Raw genomic sequence first — 19,308 nt, forward strand, 5'->3', positions numbered from 1 at the left:
TTGATGTTTTTCAAGACACTTCTATACAGCTTAAATTGACATTTAAAGGCTTAGCTAGGTTAACTAGGCAGGTTAGGGTAATAAGGCAAGTTATTGTATAACGATGGTTTGTTCTGTAGACGACCGAAAAAAAAAGCTTAAAAAGGCTAATAATTTTGTCCCAAAAATGGTTTTAAAACAATAAAAACTGCTTTTATTCTTGCTGAAATAAAACAAATAAGACTTTTTTCCAGAAGAAAAAATATTATCAGACATACTGTGAAAATTTCCTTGCTCTGTTAAACATAATTTGGGAAATATTTAAAAAAGAAATCAAAAGGGGGCTAATAATTCTGACTTCAACTGTATATATATATATATATATATATATATATATATATATATATATATATATATATATATATATATATATATATATATATATAATTATTATGAAATATTCCTCAGCACGATGTTTAACTGAGCAGGATTCTTTCGTATGTTTTTCTCTGTGATATTTAAAATATTTGTGTGAAAAAAAACACAATGGGAAACACAATGGGAAAATAGAATTGAATAAATCAAAAGATCTAAAAAATACTAAGACTAAATAGCAATATTTTATTTATAGCAATGTTTTAACAATATTAGATATTTAATCAAATGTAAAATAGTATGTGGACAATTGTAATAATATAAAATATAGTGCCGGCATTACTCCTTGGCAAGATATTTAACCTGTTCGTTGGGTGCATGTGTGTGTGAGAGCTTTTCGATTGTTCATTCATTCAAAGCAGGATTTAATTTGACCATTGAACAAAAACAAAATGTAAAACAAATATGTAAACAATAAAATTACATTATTATGTATACAGCATGTACAGTTCTAATTAAACTGTTGGATTATATAAACAGTAATTCTTGACTTAATGAGTTGGCATTATTAATATGAATTATTTTTTTTTACATTGTTCATGTCCTATTTGCTAAAAAGTTCTCTTTCTGCTACAGGCATTTTCAATCTCTGAAAGTTTTTTTTTATTTCACATTCTGTATTCTCTTAGTGAAAAGTTTGACTTAAGCTCACCCTCTCTCTGTGTGTTTTCATGTAATATTTATGCAGACATGCTGCATTTTAATAAGCCGAGTCCTATCTGTTGGTCTCCAAACAGCAGATGCAAGCTGCTGCATTATTTAGCTCCCTGCTAATCTCTGTGTATCTTATGGAATTGTTTCTTACAGCTACTTCTCTAGTATGAGAATATATGAAGCATAACATTACAAGACATTTCACAACTGTTAAACTTCAGCCTGTTAATTATAAAAGACTGTCTTAAATATGAGAAATAATCTAAAGGGCCAATTTTTCCACACCCTTCTTGTGTCTTCGGTTGAACAAAAAAGAAGATATGTTGACGATTTTTTCAAGAAACCATATTCGTATGCCCCTACTTTGGAAGTCAGTGGATCACCAATCATTAGCTCACCCAAAATTATTCTAAATATCTTTGAAAGCTACTGAAAGAACGGTTTGTAACCACTTGAGGTATAAATGGTGAATAAACAATCGGTGCAGGATGAACCACCAGAGGGCGCTGGCGTATTGCACTTTAAAGATTGCATTCCGCCAATATTTATATATGTTCTGTCATTTCCATATTCAAACTTTGATTTGATGTTTCATGTTACATTTGAGTCCTTTACTTGTGGAACATCATGTGGTATTTGTCATCAGGCGAGTGTGAATTTGATTGAAGAGAAATGAGGACCCAGCTGTTAATTAGGAGGGAAAGAGGAATTCATTACGAGCTAATTATATGTCATCAAAGCTGCAACTGTGGCTGATGCATCCATACATGTGTACGTCCAGCACACTCGCGTTTCCACAATCATTTTCCATTAGGGATGCAGGGACAGAGAGAATAGGAACACATTGCATGTCAATGGCCTCAATCAACAATGGAAAAACTAGGCACAGCGATCAATGGAAGAATTGATCATGTCATTTAAGTGCAGCTGCGCAGCCTGTAATGTCCAGTCTAAATATGATGACCAGAAAAATGAGTTCATAATCAAAATTGTTTATTGCATTACTTTAGTGTTTAGTAGTTGTGTGTGTGTTTCTCTGCTTGCAAATCTGTTGTCTTGTCACCATCCGCCTTTTGTTGTGTTTTTGTCTTAGTGCAATGTGTACATTATTCAAACTGGAAACATTGGATAAATTAGTGAAATGCAGTAGTTTACCATTAATTTCATCACGGTTTCTACTGTATTTTTATGGTAAAATTCTGGCAACCACAGCTTTACAGAATAATTCTTTTAAAAATTGATTTTTGCAGAAGTTCAATGGGTGTAATGAAGATGACAACTCCCACGATTCCACACTTAGTCATGCTGTCATCAAACTACACCTTTGTTTTGCGCTTCTACATTGTTATCAGGATTTGGCCACGACTACCCCAGTGTAAACTCTGTCCACCCTTGTGGCCACCCCAATATGATTTTGCTGTTTATGTTATTAATTTAAATGTACTTGCGTAAATCCACAATATAAATATATAAATAAATAGCAGCCACTAAATTTTTGTTAATTGACTGGTGCCACTGACGTAACTCATTCGCTGCCCCTCCCCGATCATCGTTGACAGCACACACACACCTTCAATAGACATCAATGGCAATTTAATATTTACCTTAAGGTACATTAATAGAAAAAGCTGTATTAATAATATTTTGATTAAAAAAGGAATATGGATAATTGATATTATAGTACAAATAGTAAGTGTGTTTATATAGTATTAATGCATTTTGTTAATTTGTTTTATTAATTAATTCATTAACCTTCCTTAATTTTAGACATGGCATGTACCCTGTGCTATACAATAAAATTATGTGAAGAGTAACAAAAAAAATGTATTTATATATATGAAAAGTGTTTTTAAACTAAATATAGATTTTTTTATTTTATTGAATTATAATTTATAGATTTTTTGGGGAAAAAATTGCAATATTTCAAGAGTAATTAATTAAATGAACTAAAACCCACATTATTTTACTTATCAGAAACAAAAATATAACATTACACTTTAAGATTACATTTGTGTGTGTGCCACCCCAAGATTTGGTGCTGGCCACCCCTAAAAAAATGGTCTGGGGGCGCCACTGATTGTTATCACCTCTGATTTTGGAAATAATTTACAGTTAGGATTAGGGTTCAGGTAAGGATTATATTTTTGAACAGGAATGATGTTCCAGGACCAACGTACAGGGGTTGAACAATGAAACTGCCTGGTTTTAGACCACAATAATTCATAAGTATGGTGTAGGGCCTCCTTTTGGGACCAAAACAGCATCAATTTGTCTTGAGAATGACAGACAGTACACATACACAACATACATGCACAGTGGCTAGAGGGATTTTGAGTCATACTTGCAGAATAGTGGCCGGGTCACTATGTGATGCTGGTGGAGGAAAAATTTCCTCTCACTCTAAAACACTCTAAAACACCCCAAAGTGACTCGATAATATTTGAATCTGGTGACTGTGCAGGCCATGGGAGATGTTCAACTACACTTTCATGTTTATCAAAGCACTTCACCACCAGTCTTGCTGTGTGTATTGGTGCATTATCATTCTAATACACAGCACCGCCTCAAGGATTTAATGTTTGAACCATTAGGTGCACGTGGTTCTCCAGAATGGTTCAGTAGTCCTTGGCAGTGATGTTCTCATCTAGCACAAGCATTGGGCCAAGGCAATGGCATGATATTGCTGCTCTAACCATCACTGATCAATCCCTATGCTTCACTTGGGCATGCAACACTCTGGGTGGTACATTTCTTTGGGGCTTCTCCACACTTTAACTCTCTCGGCTGTAAGAAAGACAGTAAAGGTGGACTCATCAGAAAACAATACACATCTAACATTGTCCACAGCCCAAGATTTTCGCTGTGGGCACCATTGAAACAGATGTTTGGCATTGGCAGGAGTGACCAAAGGTTTGGCTATAGCAGCCGGTGTATTTGGCCTTGTAGAGCTCCAGTTTTGGTGGAAACAGGAGAGTTGAGGTGCTCATTTAATTCTGCAGTGAGATTGGAAGCTGTGGTTTTACATTTTTTTGGATATTAGGTTTTAAAATTAATATTGGTTACATATTGTGGCTTTAGATACATTACAAAGACTTTCTGTCTTGGTCAAAGATGCACCAGAGAGACACGCATCAACCAGGGCTGGCCTGTCTTACAGACAATATAGGCAGTTGTTTAAGACCCCATGTTTCTTGGAGGATTTACGAAAGCTGCTCTTGAATATTTATTGTAAACATAAGCGTGAGGACGAGCCCATATGTTTAAATCATGAACAAATGCATATCGCACAATGCACAAACCCCATTAAACGTTATACATTTCACAACGACGGTAAGAAAAAAAAAACATTTCATTAAAAGAATTGTTCTGTATAATTCATACATGACAAAGCTGAAAACAATAATAAATACACAACAACAGTATGAATAAAAGTAAAAAGTATTTGAAATATACCCAGCAGCATCACACTCAGTTTTGCATATCACCACATGCAATCAGCTATTGGGTAAACTGCACTTTCAGGTTTGCAAGCTGTCACTGGGGTGGTACCTTTTCAAAAGGTACACATTTGTATTTAAATGGTCCATATTGGTACCTTAAACGTATAAATTAGTACCTACACATTTTAATAGGAAAACTTTTGTACTTTTTAGGTAGTAATATGTACCCTTGAGGTATTAATATGGACTTTTAAGGTACAAATTTGTACCTTTTGAAAAGGTACCACCCCAGTGACAGCGCGCTTTATTTCTGAGAGTGTAGAATGATGTAACATATTCCTACACAGATTCTACTTATTTCTCTAAATTGCTCACATTCAATATAAACCCGAAAAAATGTCTTAAGTAATATAACATCACAAGTGTCGTTGCTATTTGTAATCAATATTAATTGAATGTTATTTTGAAATGAAATGGCTTATGGCATCTCTCGGGAGCTGAAAAAAAGAAAAAAAGAAAATGAAAAGCAGAGAAAAAAGCAATGTCAAATTAATGTTCTGGTATGCATAATAAATTATTTAGTAGTACATTACAATACTTGCAAACTTATTTGTTTAAATATGAGTAAATATTTTTACATATTATAGGTTAAATATGCTACAGTTAACAAAAATGTACACACCTAAATTAATTTTTTTTTATTTTTTTGTATTTGTTTTGTGCTTTCTTACTGTTTTTACATTAGTGATTAGATTCTGGCACCTCTCCTGTTCAACCTTTACATGCTCCCTCTAAGCCAAATAATGAGAAAGAACCAAATCTCCTACCACAGCTATGCTGATGACACTCAGATCTACCTAGCCTTACTGCCTAATGACTACAGCCCCATTGACACCCTCTGCCAATGCATTGATGAAATGAGCAATTGGATGTGCCAAAACTTTCTTTAAACAAAGAGAAAACTGAAATGATTGTGTTTGGAAACAAAGATGAGGTTCTCAAGGTGAATGCGTACCTTGGCTCTAAAGGTCAAACGACAAAAAATAAGGTCAAGAATCTTGGTGTGACTCTGGAGTCAGATCTGAGTTTCAACAGTCATGTTAAAGCAGTCAGTAAAATCAGCATACTATCATCTTAAAAACATAGCAAAAATCAGATGCTTTGTTTCTAGTGAAGATTTAGAAAAACTTGTTGATGCTTTTATCAGCAGCAGGGTGGATTACTGTAATGGACTCCTCACTGGTCTTCCTAAAAAGACAGTCAGACACTTGCAGCTCATCCAGAACGCTGCAGCCAGAATTCTAACCAGAACCAGAAAATCAGAGCACATCACACCTGTCCTCAGGTCTTTACACTGGCTGCCAGTTACATTCAGAATAGACTTTAAAGTATTATTACTGGTCTATAAATCACTAAATGGCCTAGGACCTAAATACATGACAGATATGCTCACTGAATACAAACCTAACAGATCACTCAGATCATTAGGATCATATAAACTAGAAGTTCCAAGAGTTCAGTCAAAGCAGGGTGAATCAGCTTTTAGCCACTACGCTCCCCGCTGCTGGAATCAGCTTCCAGAAATGATCAGATGTGCTCCAACATTAGGCACATTCAAATCAAGACTGAAAACACATCTATTTAGCTGTGCCTTTACTGAATGAGCACTGTACTGCGTCCGACAGATCGCACTATCATGTTTTTCTCTTCTTCTTCATTCTTTTATATCACATTTTACCTGTTTTTTTATGTTTTGTTTTGATTTTACACATTTTTATTATTTGTTTTTATTTTTATTTTACTTGTTTCTTTTATTCTTGTTTATGTAAAGGACTTTGAATTGCCACTGTGTATGAAATGTGCTATATAAATAAACTTGCCTTGCCTTGCCTTAGTGGGTGTAATTTTTAAATTTTTTTTATCTCGACTAGGGCCCCTTAACCCTACAGGCCGGCACTGGCACCAACAGTTTGTTCACTACTGTACTCTGATATGTCACTCATAATGTGTGCATTGCAATATTTTAAGCAAAACTGTTCCGTTACTTTGCTACTTAAACCTTCACATTCTACTCTAAAGCCATGGTCACACTGCACTTTTCGCCTCATAGACTTCCATTTATACGCATGCGAATGCGGCAGACCAGAACACAAACTCAAGCAAAACGTTTATGTTATTGAACTCTAACCTGTGAAATGGCATCACATGACAGTGCGAGACCAATCGAAAATCGAAGCATGACCTCTTTAGACAGAAATCACTTTTTTAATGTCCAATCATCTAGTTTAATCCCACCCCTTTTTGCAGTGCCATGCAACAGAATTTCGAGGGCTCAAATTCTGGTGTGACCGCAGAATTACTGGTGGAATGTGCAATCGTTGAAGATTGCCACCAGGCTCATCAAATTTAGCCATGAAACCCCCAACACTAAATCTGCCAGTGTTTCAGTGTCATTGTCCATCTCCTGTCTATGCGATATGCTAATCACATTCTACTTTATAAAATCAAACCTAAAATTTGATAACCCAGGGTTTTGTCGCAGGATTGTCTAAGCTCACGTTTGAAAAGTTTTATGAATTCCTGAGATTACATATGATTTACCAGTCAGAATCACACGGTCCTGAAGGAGTGATAAAGTAGTTCTTAACTAATATAAGTAAATATGATTTCAGAGAATCTTATTAGATACAAACAGTTTTTGAGGCAGCTGTTAGAATTGCAATTTCAGTAACTTTTTCTTGAATAAACATTAAGTTAATTGTAATATTGTTCAGTGATGATAATAATTTAAGGCATGTTATGGTTGCCTAAGGATATATTTTGACTAACCTATATTAACTAGCACATCAGCCCACGCCATCTGACAGCCATTCAACCACTGAAAATTGAATTTCAAGGTAACAGAAAATGTGAGGAGCAGAAACATTGTGACAGACTATTCATATGTGGCCATGGAGAGAAAATACTGGGAGGGAAGCAGCATCACTACCTTCCAGCCAGTGCTGATGAGAGTCTATAAATAGCAACAGAGCAAGCGAGAGAGAAAGATAGAGAGAAAGAAAGAGAGAGATTGGTGAAGCTTTTGATGTCATCATCGAGGCAATTCAGCTGCAGTTTAATTGTACCTACAGACATGCTGAACTCTGTTCACATGACAAGCCCCAAAGGGATTTTATATCTTCTCCCTTTAGGATTTGATATCGACAGGGGCTTTATCTCTTATCTCGTTCTCATTCATCTTTCTTAATTACACAATCTTCACCTGCAACCCTGTTTTGCTATGTCCTGAAAGCTGCCGACAATGGGTCACTCAACTGAGACTTGTTTCCATTTTGTAGGCCGCGGATCACTCAGCAGATCATCTCAGCGAGAACTAAAGGGGCTGATTACAACCATTAGGGGAATTGTTAGGTTAAACAATGTTGTTCAGTCCTAAATAAGTCAGCTCTACAATGTCATCGCCACCTTCAGGTAGATATTAGATTTAAGTCGCACCTTTTTTGAAAATTAATCGCGATTAAACGTATTTAAAAGACTGAAACTTGTCATTTTGGCTAATCAAATGTAAAATTAATGTAAACACAAGACAAAAACTATTTAAATTTAAAATATAATTGTTAATTAGAATTTTTGTTTAACTTGTATCACAGATTTCTTCACGTAATCAACAAACCCACAATAAACCATCAAGATCCTGGCTTGACAGCCATATTTATTACAGAAATTAAAACACAGGCATGTTAATGGCATTTGAATTTCAAAACAATTAATACCAATAAAGAAAAATATTATTTCCAATATAAGCATTGCAAATATGGAAAATAAAAAACTATAATAATAATAATACAGTATTGAATACAAACAACTGCACTCATTGTAAAGTTGTATTGCTGTGAGTTGAGAACATTAATCATTTTACATTCATCCAGTTGCTAAGACAGTCCAGTCCAGACACTCCAAGTCTCCCGGAAGTTGCGGGAGGATCCTGGATGCCCGCAAATCAATGATAATCTCCTGCCCGGTCCTTAAATACGTTGCACACCCCTCTCCACCGCATCCCTCCTAGCTCTTCAGGGACGTTGCGCACAACTTACCTACACCGATATTCAGGTACATCTTGCGCGCACATGCCCCTACTCAGATACAAACCATCGTTATACAATAACTTGCTTAATTACCCTAACCTGTCTAGTTAACCTATTTAACCTAGTTATCTCTTTAAATATCACTGTAAGCAGTGTAGAAGTGTGTTGAAAAATATGTAGTCAAATATTATTTACCGTCATCATGGCAAAGATAAAATAAATCAGTTGTTAGAAATTAGTTATTAAATGTGTTGAAAAAAAAATCTTCTCTGTGTTAAACAGAAATTGGGGAAAAATAAACAGGGGGGCTAATAATTCAAGGGGCCTAATAATTCTGACTTCAATTGAATATGTCCACTGTTTTTGAAAAACAAATGCCTTTATAATATTTGATCGAATTTCAACCTTCTTTCCTCTTCTTCCTCCTTTCAAGAGTGATTATCAGAACATCTAATTTCTGCCCTACTTTTGTTCATTCGTCAATCTACCTTGATTTTTTAGCAACACCCATCTTTCAACACAGGGCTCGAAATTGCGACCATTTTGGTCGCATATGCGCCTGAAATTTTGTCTATGCGACCTCAAAATATATTTGGGAGCATTTGTGCGAGTATGTAAAATTGTTGTGTGCGACCAGTTTTTACTGCAAAATGTTCACCACATACCCGGATTTGGGAGCCATTTACGCAGAATGCATTTCTGCATTTGAAACGCTAAATTCAGTGCTCAGGAATGGTTTAAAACAGTTGTCATGTCAACTTGCTGCAGTAAACAAAGCCAAGTCCGTAATGCTTGCCCCGCCTTTGCGCTCTTCTTATTGGCCCACTGCTCTAGCACTGATATTTCAGCTGTCAATCACTCAGTCAATGCCTTCTGGCTTGGGATGACAGAGAGAGCTACTACCGCGAAAAACTGTAAAGCGCTGAAGATGAGAATGAAGAAAACAGACAGATTTTGTTTTAGAAACCATGACATCTAAAGTTACAAATAATGAAACATCTTAGTAGTGATCACGTGCTGAATGTTAATCCACCATCTACACTTTTCAATGTGTGGATAAAAGACTTCCGTTGGCTTCAAGTCCGCTATGAAAAGTCTGTGGGATGGAATTTTCAGGTAACTGTTTGCCACATCTAGCACAAGAGCTTCTGTTTAATCCTTCGTATAATCACCAGATGCTGTCCGCCCTGCAAGTGGCAGCTATATGTAAAATTGAACACCACGTACACCATCGCAAACGGTCTTGCACTGAGTAACCTAATATTGCTACTCATAAAAAGACTTGCTATTAATATTGCTATTAACATAACGTGTGCATATAATAAGGTACAGTATATGTCAAGAGCATCAGTGTAATATCAGACAGCACCCGTGAGAACAGCACAGTTATACCTCTAACAGATTTATTCATGTCAAGCAGTGCGTGCAGGGTCGATGAGCGCTCCGTGTATCTTTTGGTCACTCAGTTATGTTTTAAAAATATATTTTCTTGTGATAACGGGATTTCGTTGATACATATTTTCCTCATGCATGCATATATATTTTTTGCTTGTTAGTTTGATTACTGTTGATTTCAAATGCAATAAATATGTTTGTATAACACTTGTAGTAACGGTGCTTATAATTGGTGGGTGCAACTAAATTTTGGCTGATGCACCTACATTTTTAAAGTTAGGAGCACCAGTGCTACCAAGCAAAAAGATTAATTTCGAGCCCTGCAACAATCTAATCAGTTCCCAATGGAAAATCAAGCACCCTTTCCTAAAATCAAACAGCCTTTCCTAAAACCATGCTCATGCTAACCCATGGATCATCTACCACCTTCGTTAATAAAAATGCAATTTTTGTGGAAAAACTTATATCCTTTATTAAGTTTAGAGTGTGGAGCGATAGAATGTCGGTCCACAAGACAATATACATCTGTTGTAAGTGGTAAATGTTGGCAAAGTTTTCAAAGAGGTAGTGAAAACTATAGCGTATCTGACTCTATTGCTCTAGCCAGAAGTATCGATACGCAACTATCGCTCTACTGGATGTGCGTTCGACCTTCTGTGAAAAAGACCTATATGGCTGCTGTCGCGATTATATCCAATAATCAAGCCGAGAGAAAATAAAATCATGGATTAATTTCTTGGCATCATCAAAAGATAGGAAAGAACGAATTTTGGCAGTATTTATTAAATAATAAAAACAAGTTTTTGTAACTTGATTAATATGAGATTTAAAATTAAGATCACAATCGAAAATAACACCCAGGTTCTTTAACATTTACTACTATCTTTTGAAGTCTTTAACTTTTAACTATTTTAGTTGTAATGTTTTTGCACTACAGTTACCATGTGGGCTATTTAGCAAAACTTTGTGGTACAAACATGGTATAGCCAGAGCATGTTCATTTGCTTTTTGAAAGATTTTATTAGGTGCTACTGCTTGGCAGGAGGTTGGTAATTTGTTCCAGCAACCAACTACCTTCACTGTTGATATATGTCAAATCTATTTAAATTGGCATTGACGAGTGTTATATAGAGAAATGAACTGGGTGTGAAAACGAGGCTGATGAAGAGATGCTGTGTGAAGGCTGCATTGGAGGGCACGATGTCTCCTGATACAGTGAGATGATTCATGTATTAAATTGCCCACAGTCTTCTAAACAATGTTTAACCGATTTTTAGATCACATTTGATGGATGCTATATATTAAGTGGGAGACATCGTGAGCACGTGAAATAATAAAGCATATGCATCTTCGCAAAAGTCTGCGACCTTGCAAATAAGTGGTCGTTTGTGCCCGAGTTGTAGAAGTAAACATGATAGATGGGGCCAATATAAATGCTGAAGCTTAAGAAGGCAACACTTCCTTTACAATGAGTCAAGATGTGCATGTGTACAATTTTATGTGTACCTTAAAAGATGGATAATTAAAAAATGTCTTATTGCCACAAGGAAGTGAATGATCCAATAGATTATGCATATTCTCTAAGCCATTAACAAGTGCTTAGTGCGTGTTGGGAAAAGAAAAACAATTTTCCATCATTATAATATCCACAAGGCAGCCCGAAGCTTATGATTTCAGGAATCCTGGCAATATTTCAATCTTCAAAGTCTTTTCCAATGAGGATTAAACAACTTTTAAACTCATTTTCTTTCATTTTTACTTGCTTGGATGCGTGGGAGGAAGACAGCGGTGAAATATAGGATGTTTGCATGACTACAAACAGAACAAAGACTGGGCCAGAAGAATCCTATTTGTCTTCGTCAACATGGTTAACATGAATCAAGATTCAAGATTGTGGATGTAACTAAAACATTACATCTTGTGTTTACCTAATGATGAATACAAAGGATTCATCTGTAATTGTCTTCGTTCTACTTTCTAAGTCTATAGAAATCCATTTAACCAGTCATGAGGCAGTTGTGAAATTTAGCGCACAGATCTTTGAACGATTACCACAGTGTCTCAATCCCTCAAGTGCCACAAACTGTGCAAATGTACCCTTAATGTACTGTATGTACTACAGTAATGACTCAGAAAATTGACTCAGCCTGATTCAATTGCACATAATTTGGAAAAATGACACATTATTTCCTGTTACTCTTAGGCTGTTCATTCAGTTTTCATTAACATTGACGGCGTGAGAGATTGAAGGAGTTCTCCCAAAAATGTAAATTCTCCCATTATTACCCATCCATCACTAGTTTCTTCTGTTGAAAACAAAGAAAAACCCGGGATTGACTTTCATAGTTTTTTTTTTTAAATATTTTTTTCATCTACTATGAATGTCAGTGTCTGACAGAATGTTTCCCTCAAACATTCTTCAGAATCTCTTCTTTTGTGCTGAACAGGAGAAAGAAATTCATAAAAGAACAATGACAGAACTTTCACATTTGAGTCAACTATAACTTTAATAAACACCATCTTCAGACTCTTTAAGTTATTGATCAAAAGCTTTTTGTTTGATCCATCTTTTCTTAAATACTGCGCTAACAAATTCATCAAACTCCATTTGTGTCTTTGGCAGCATACCCTGATAGTACTCAAACTCATACTTTTAAGGCAGCATCACCTTGTGACCAAAAACACTCCAAACACTAAAATTGCTTATAGCTTTTGAACAGTTCTGCTGATTGTCATGAGCCTGTTTTTAATACGAGGATATTAAGAATATAGATTATGCAAATAATGTAAACAGCTGCATTTCTTGACCAATCATTTAAAGTTCATAATCAGTAAAGTTGTTACAAACAGTTTTTTTTTCACTTAAACTTTATTGTGTTTTAATAAACGTTATAAACAATGGTAATAGCAGAATTCCTCAACACTGACTTGGTTCAATGTGTATAGCATGGTTGTATGAAGCAAAAATAAAATCAAAATTACAAATTATATATATATATATACATACATACATACATACATACATACTGTACATACATACATACACACACACACACACACACACACACACACACACACACACACACACACACACACACACACACACACACACACACACACACACACACAAACACACACAAACACACACATATATATATATATCCTCCTGAGACCTCGCCCATTGACATGTGTCCTCTGTAGTGGATATTGCATTTTTTTAAAATGACTTTTTGAGCTACTCTGTAAAGTCCTATTGTACTGCTCAGAGGACATCCTGGGCTTTCTAGTGATATGTCATTTGATTGGCTGGCATGCTAGAAACCACTTCTTACACTGCATCCAAAATGGCCAACATACAAAAAAGCACATTTTATGGGAAGGAGAGACACATGTAAAATTAATCTTTTTAAATGTTTATTTTTTTTTACAATTATATATATTGAAAAAAAAAATACAACCTACAAATTTTCAACTAAATTTTTCAATTTTTAGTTTTTTTTCTTGATTTTTTCTCTCTTTTAAATTGGTATTTAACATTTCTCTGTAACATGAATTTTGGCGTACAATTTTTTGCATCATTATCGTAAGTTATTTTGTTAGATATGCTCCAGATTTGGCTACAGTTTTGACTTATCTAATGTATACTGAATGCACAAATATAATATTGTATAGTTCATATAATTTCTATATGAATTAAAAAAAAACATTTGTGAGGAGTGTACTTATATGCTGAGCACTATATATATATATATATATATATATATATATATATATATATATATATATATATATATATATATATATATATATATATATAGTTTATTAAAGTGAATGGAACAATACATTTAACTTTCAAAGCTGTTAACTTGTGTTTCAAAATATCATCCTTTTTGAGAAGTCCACTATAGTGGACACCAGGACCATCTTAATGTAATTAATGACTGCATGTTGTAGGGGGCAGAACTGAAGCAGAGAAGATTCTTTATAAAATAGTTGAGGGAGACTCTTTTAGAGAATTAGAGACAATTAGAGAATGACAATCAGTTTGAAATCGCTTTTATGTTAAATTTGTTTTGGATAAACATCACTTCTTTGTTTTGTTTTTGCTTTTTTTTGAGTTCGTCTCTCTTTCAGACTAAACTGTTTCAGGAATTTCAACACAAAAGGAAAAAAAAGGCTTTTGTTTAGTTTTTGTTACATTACCATGGATTAATATCCCTTTACAGCCATATTCTGTACAGTTTTGTTGTCTGAGTGGCGGTCGTTTCGAACTAAAATGGTCCTGTGGTCCACTTCAGTGGACATGCTGTAAAATTAAAAATAAAAACAAAATGTAAAACTCTAAATTGTAGATATTTTTTTTTACCCCAAAGGATGTAGGAAATCACAGAAGAAAGAAGCAAAAAAAAAAAAAAAGAAATTAAATTTCTTTGGGTCTTAGAAGGCTATGTACACATTAACAAACACACATACATGAATATTTACATATACACATACAGAAACCGTTAAATAAATATAAAAGGAAAAAAAACATGTACATAACGTCAGAGAATTACATAAGTGGAAAAAAGTGTCTACTAAAATGATTGTAAAACAGATCAAACAGAAAGAAAGGATAGCTTGTTGTCACCTATGTCCTGAGACATCCTAATCATTTCTCCTACGTCGTTAAATTAAATCACTTAGGTTTTAATAATAGAGATCAAATTGTCATGTATTTGGTTCCAATCAAGAATTGTTGAAATCTTTGCTCTGTTAATTAAGGCTGTCGAACAATGCCTATAAAATAGTACAGTCTAACCATTGCTGAACTGACAGGAACCAGGAACTGATGATTGTTTCCTTTGCAGCTGTTAATCCTGAGAAAAAAAGTTTGTTTTTGATTCAAATTCAGGTTCACTGAAGAATTAGCATCCAATAGGAAAAGGCAAGGTTCAGGATAAAAAGTTATTTCCAAAATTTGTAACAAGATGGTGGAGACGTTAACCCAAAAATTGTAGATTGGGAGACAATCCCAGAAAACATGAAAAAAGCTACCCATTGCCCCAGTATTACATTTAACACAAACAGGTGAAGAAATAAGTTTCATTCTAAAAGGTTTTAAAGGTGTATAATATATTCAATAAACTACATTGTAGTTTATCAATTGTTGGGCAGGATTTTTAGATGAAACTGAAATGCTTTGCCAAATTAAACCCAAGCTGTGATTCTGCGCTTCAAGTTCTCTGTCTCAAATCCCGGTAATACCAAGACTTCCACATTTCTCTTTTATAAGGTTGCCATAGATCAGAGAGACCTTAATAGATTTCCACCTATAGGGTTCAAACCAGTAAGGGTCTATCCCACAGAACATTGCAAACAATTTATATGGGCTGAATTTAAACAAATTAAATTCAGATATTCATTCATTCATTTTCTTGTCGGCTTAGTCCCTTTATCAATGCGGGGGTCGCCACAGCGGAATGAACTGCCAACTTATCCAGCAAGTTTTTTTACGCAGCGGATGCCCTTCTAGCCGCAACCCATTTCTGGGAAACATCCACACAAACTTTTACATACACACTCATACACTATGGACAATTTAGCCTACCCAATTCACCTGTACTGCATGTCTTTGGACTGTGGAGGAAACCCACGCGAATGCAGGGAGAACATGCAAACTCCACACAGAAACGCCAACTGAGCCGAGGCTCGAACCAGCAACCCAGCAACCTACTTGCTGCGCCACTGCTTCGCCTAAATTCAGTAATGTTCAACTTAATTTGTTTGTCTAAATTCAGCCCAAATATGAACTTAAATTAAATGTCTATTTAATGGTGTATTTACAATGTAGATTGTGTCATAGCATCTTAACATATAAGTTCTAGTAAACTGAAACTGTGTCAGTCCAGTTTTCAGAGTTCAGTTTAGTCCTGGTTAGTTTGGTTCAATTTATTTTCATTGCTGAAAGTTCAAACACTGAAGAGCGAATCCATCAATGTGCAGCTCCATATCCCAAGCAGGCCAGTGGTGACAGTGCAGACGAATGAAACTTTACCAATTGACGAAATTGAAAGGAAAATAAACCTCAAGAGAAACCAGGCTCAGTTGGCTCCTCTGGCCAAACCTCTTGTGCAGAGCTGCAGCCTAGGTGCTGGAGGCAGGAGAACGCTGAACGTCCAACATCGAGAAGCTTCAGGTGTGAGTAAATAAATAGTTTACAACCACTTACCTTAAAAAAATGTAGTAAATCTAATGAATCATCTCTTTTTTAAGTATACTTTTTTAAATTCTTCCCAGACCATTGGTCTGATTTGGCCTCAGATCACTTTCAAACAAAGCTGGCAAAATATTTTAAGCAATTTATATAACTTATTGTCAGGATGGTTGCCTATATGCCAAAATAAATTTGAACCCAATAATTGTATACTTCTTTTATTCATTGCTTTGACATATTGGCATCACAATTTGTGTCATATAGTGACCTTTACCACTCCACATTCATTTGGGAGCCAAGACACTTTTTGGTCAAAAGCAAATCGATCTTACAGACTTAAAAAATATATTGCTCTCACCAAAAATAACAATATTTACTACCCCTCATTTACATTTAGTCATTTAGCAGACGCTTTTATCCAAAGCGACTTACAAATGAGGACAAGGAAGCAATTTACACAACTAAGAGCAACAATGAATAAATGCTATAGGCAAGTTTCAGGTCTGTAAAGTCTAAGAAGGGAAGTATTAGTAGTAGTAGTATTTTATTTTTTTTTGGGTACAGTTAGTGTGATATTCAGAGAGGCAATTGCAGATTAGGAAGTGAAGTGGAGAGTAAATAGTTGAGTTTTTAGTCGTTTCTTGAAAATAGCGAGTGACTGCTGTTATGATGCAGTTAGGGAGTTCATTCCACCAACTGGGCAGATTGAGCGTGAGCGTGAGCGAAAGTGATTTCTTCCCTCTTTGGGATGGAACCACGAGGCGACGTTCATTCACAGAACACAAGTTTCTGGAGGGCACATAGATCTGCAGAAGTGAGAACAGATAAGAAGGAGCAAGGCCAGAAGTCACTTTGTAGGCAAACATCAGAGCTTTGAATTTGATGTGAGCAGCAACTGGCAGCCAGTGCAAACGGACTAGCAGCGGAGTGACATGTGCTCGTTTAGGTTCATTGAAGACCACTCGTGCTGCTGCGTTCTGGAGCAGTTGAAGAGGCTTGATAGAGTTAGCTGGAAGCCCAGCTAGTAGAGAGTTGCAATACTCCAGTCTGGAGAGAACAAGAGCTTGAACAAGGAGTTGAGCTGCATGTTCAGATAAGAAGGGTCGTATCTTTCTGATGTTACAGAGTGCGAATCTGCACAATCGAGCAGTTCTAGAAATGTGGTCAGAGAAGTTTAGTTAGTCATCAATCATTACTCCAAGGCTTTTCACCATTTTGGATGCAGTAATGGTTGCTCCATCCAAAATTACCCCTCAAGTAGTTCTTTATGAGTTTAGTATTGTGTTTATTATGTTGAAACCAGCAACCATGGACTTTCATATATAGGAAACACAGGCACTATGGAAGTCAATGGTTACAGGTTTCCACCTCTCTTCAAAATATCTTTTTTTTTTGTGGAGAAAGTAAGTCAAAAAGGTTTGGAGCAAGTGAAATCCTTAAATCAGTTTTGGGTGAACTCTCCTTTTGAAATCATCTTAACATTTCTGCAGATTGTCTGAAGCATGCTTAGCTCCTTATTTTGCCTCTATTGTTCTCAGCCCAGATAACTGCTGCTTGCAGCTATAATCATCACTATTGTTGTTTTAATTATTATTGCGTTTACTGTATTTCAAAACAATTGGAATATCAGATTATTGTTTAATATATTTTGGCTTAATACAAACATCATATCCATTACACTCAGTGAGTCATGTGGTGGCAAATCAGACAGTGAAAAAGCAGAAATAGATCAGATGGAGAAAACGAGGCAGATGAGCGCAAGAGTAAAAAGGAAGGTTCATCACTCTATGTGACAGAACCACTGTGAATTTTTAGTGTTGGTGACTCACAGAAGCCGATGAAACATCATCATCTGACTGTTTTATTCATGCACATAAAACCTCATTCAAACAAACCTGTTCAAATCGGCTGTTGCACAGGTGGAAGAATGGCCCAGATACCCACTTTTACCACGGCAGCATGAAAAATGTGACCCTCTAGAAATAACCCTAACAGCAAAGCAAGAAGTCATAATCTATTCCGCAACCCAGTTTTCGCCTTTGTTGCTCATCAATAACCACACAATACAAGAAGTCACAGTACGGTGCGGGTAGTTCTGGATGCAATGCCACTGTGCGAGATGAAAATGCTCTTCGTTTATATGGGATAATAGGATTTTCAACCACTCACCAGTAGAAAACTACTCTCAGCCTTGAGTTTAAAACAGATCCTCAGAAGCACTTTAGCTTTAACCTCTTCACAAATGACAACAGCTTGAAAATCCCTGTCTATGATACTTAAAAGCCCACTTCCAAAATGGAAAAATCCAAATTCTGCCATAAAAGAAGATATTTTGAAGAATGTTGGAAATTGACTTCCATAATACGCCTTTTGTTTTTCATTCTATGTATGTCATTGGTTGTGAGGTTTTCAACATTTCTCAAAATATCTTCTTTTGTGCTTAACAGAAGATAGAATCTTACAAATGTTTGGAATCATTTGAGGAAGAGTAAATAGTGAGTAAATATTTACAGGCAATGTGTTTTGCTGCATTTAAGCAAAACAGATTTATTAAACAGATATATTTATTAAAATTATATTTTAGACACCAAATATATTTAGAAATGTAAAAATAATACAATTGAATTCAAGCAAAATATTGCAAAAATAAATAAATAAATAAAATACAACCTACAAATTTTCAACTAAATGTTTGGAATCATTTGAGTATAAGTAAATAGTGAGTAAATATTTTCATCTTTGGGTGAACTACCCCTTGAACCAGCTGTAACTGCTGCCTTCCGTAACCTGTATTGAATTTAGAACCATAATCATACATTTTTATTCATATTCGCTGAGAGAAGCTGGGGTTAATTTAGATTTGTCCTGCATTTGACCAAGGACATTACAGGTTGCTCTGTATTTCCCCAAGCAGCAAAACTGACCTGTTTATGTCAGTATTTCGCACTCGCAAGGCAATTGTGGAAGTACTGTTGCCATGGAGTTTTTTTTCTCCTCACATTTTCTCTCTTGTTGTGTCACTGCTGTCCATCGATGTGTTGGAAAATACACTACAAGAGCCACTTAGTACTTCAAAAACACAACACCTTACCTGAATATATATATATATATATATATATATATA

General features: G+C 35.4%; 1 long non-coding RNA gene across 1 annotated transcript; it reads left to right on the plus strand.

The window, feature by feature from the left end:
• The first annotated feature begins 2,761 nt into the window (after nt 1-2,761).
• Nucleotides 2,762-6,398, plus strand: LOC147838956 (uncharacterized). The gene is made up of 2 exons (XR_015520646.1): nt 2,762-4,590; nt 4,801-6,398. It is a non-coding gene; the product is annotated as an uncharacterized LOC147838956 (long non-coding RNA).
• The last annotated feature ends 12,910 nt before the right edge of the window (nt 6,399-19,308 follow it).

Source organism: Danio rerio, chromosome 21 (genome assembly GCF_052040795.2).
Source record: "Danio rerio strain M-AB ecotype USA chromosome 21, GRCz13ab, whole genome shotgun sequence".
Classification (NCBI taxonomy): domain Eukaryota; kingdom Metazoa; phylum Chordata; class Actinopteri; order Cypriniformes; family Danionidae; genus Danio; species Danio rerio.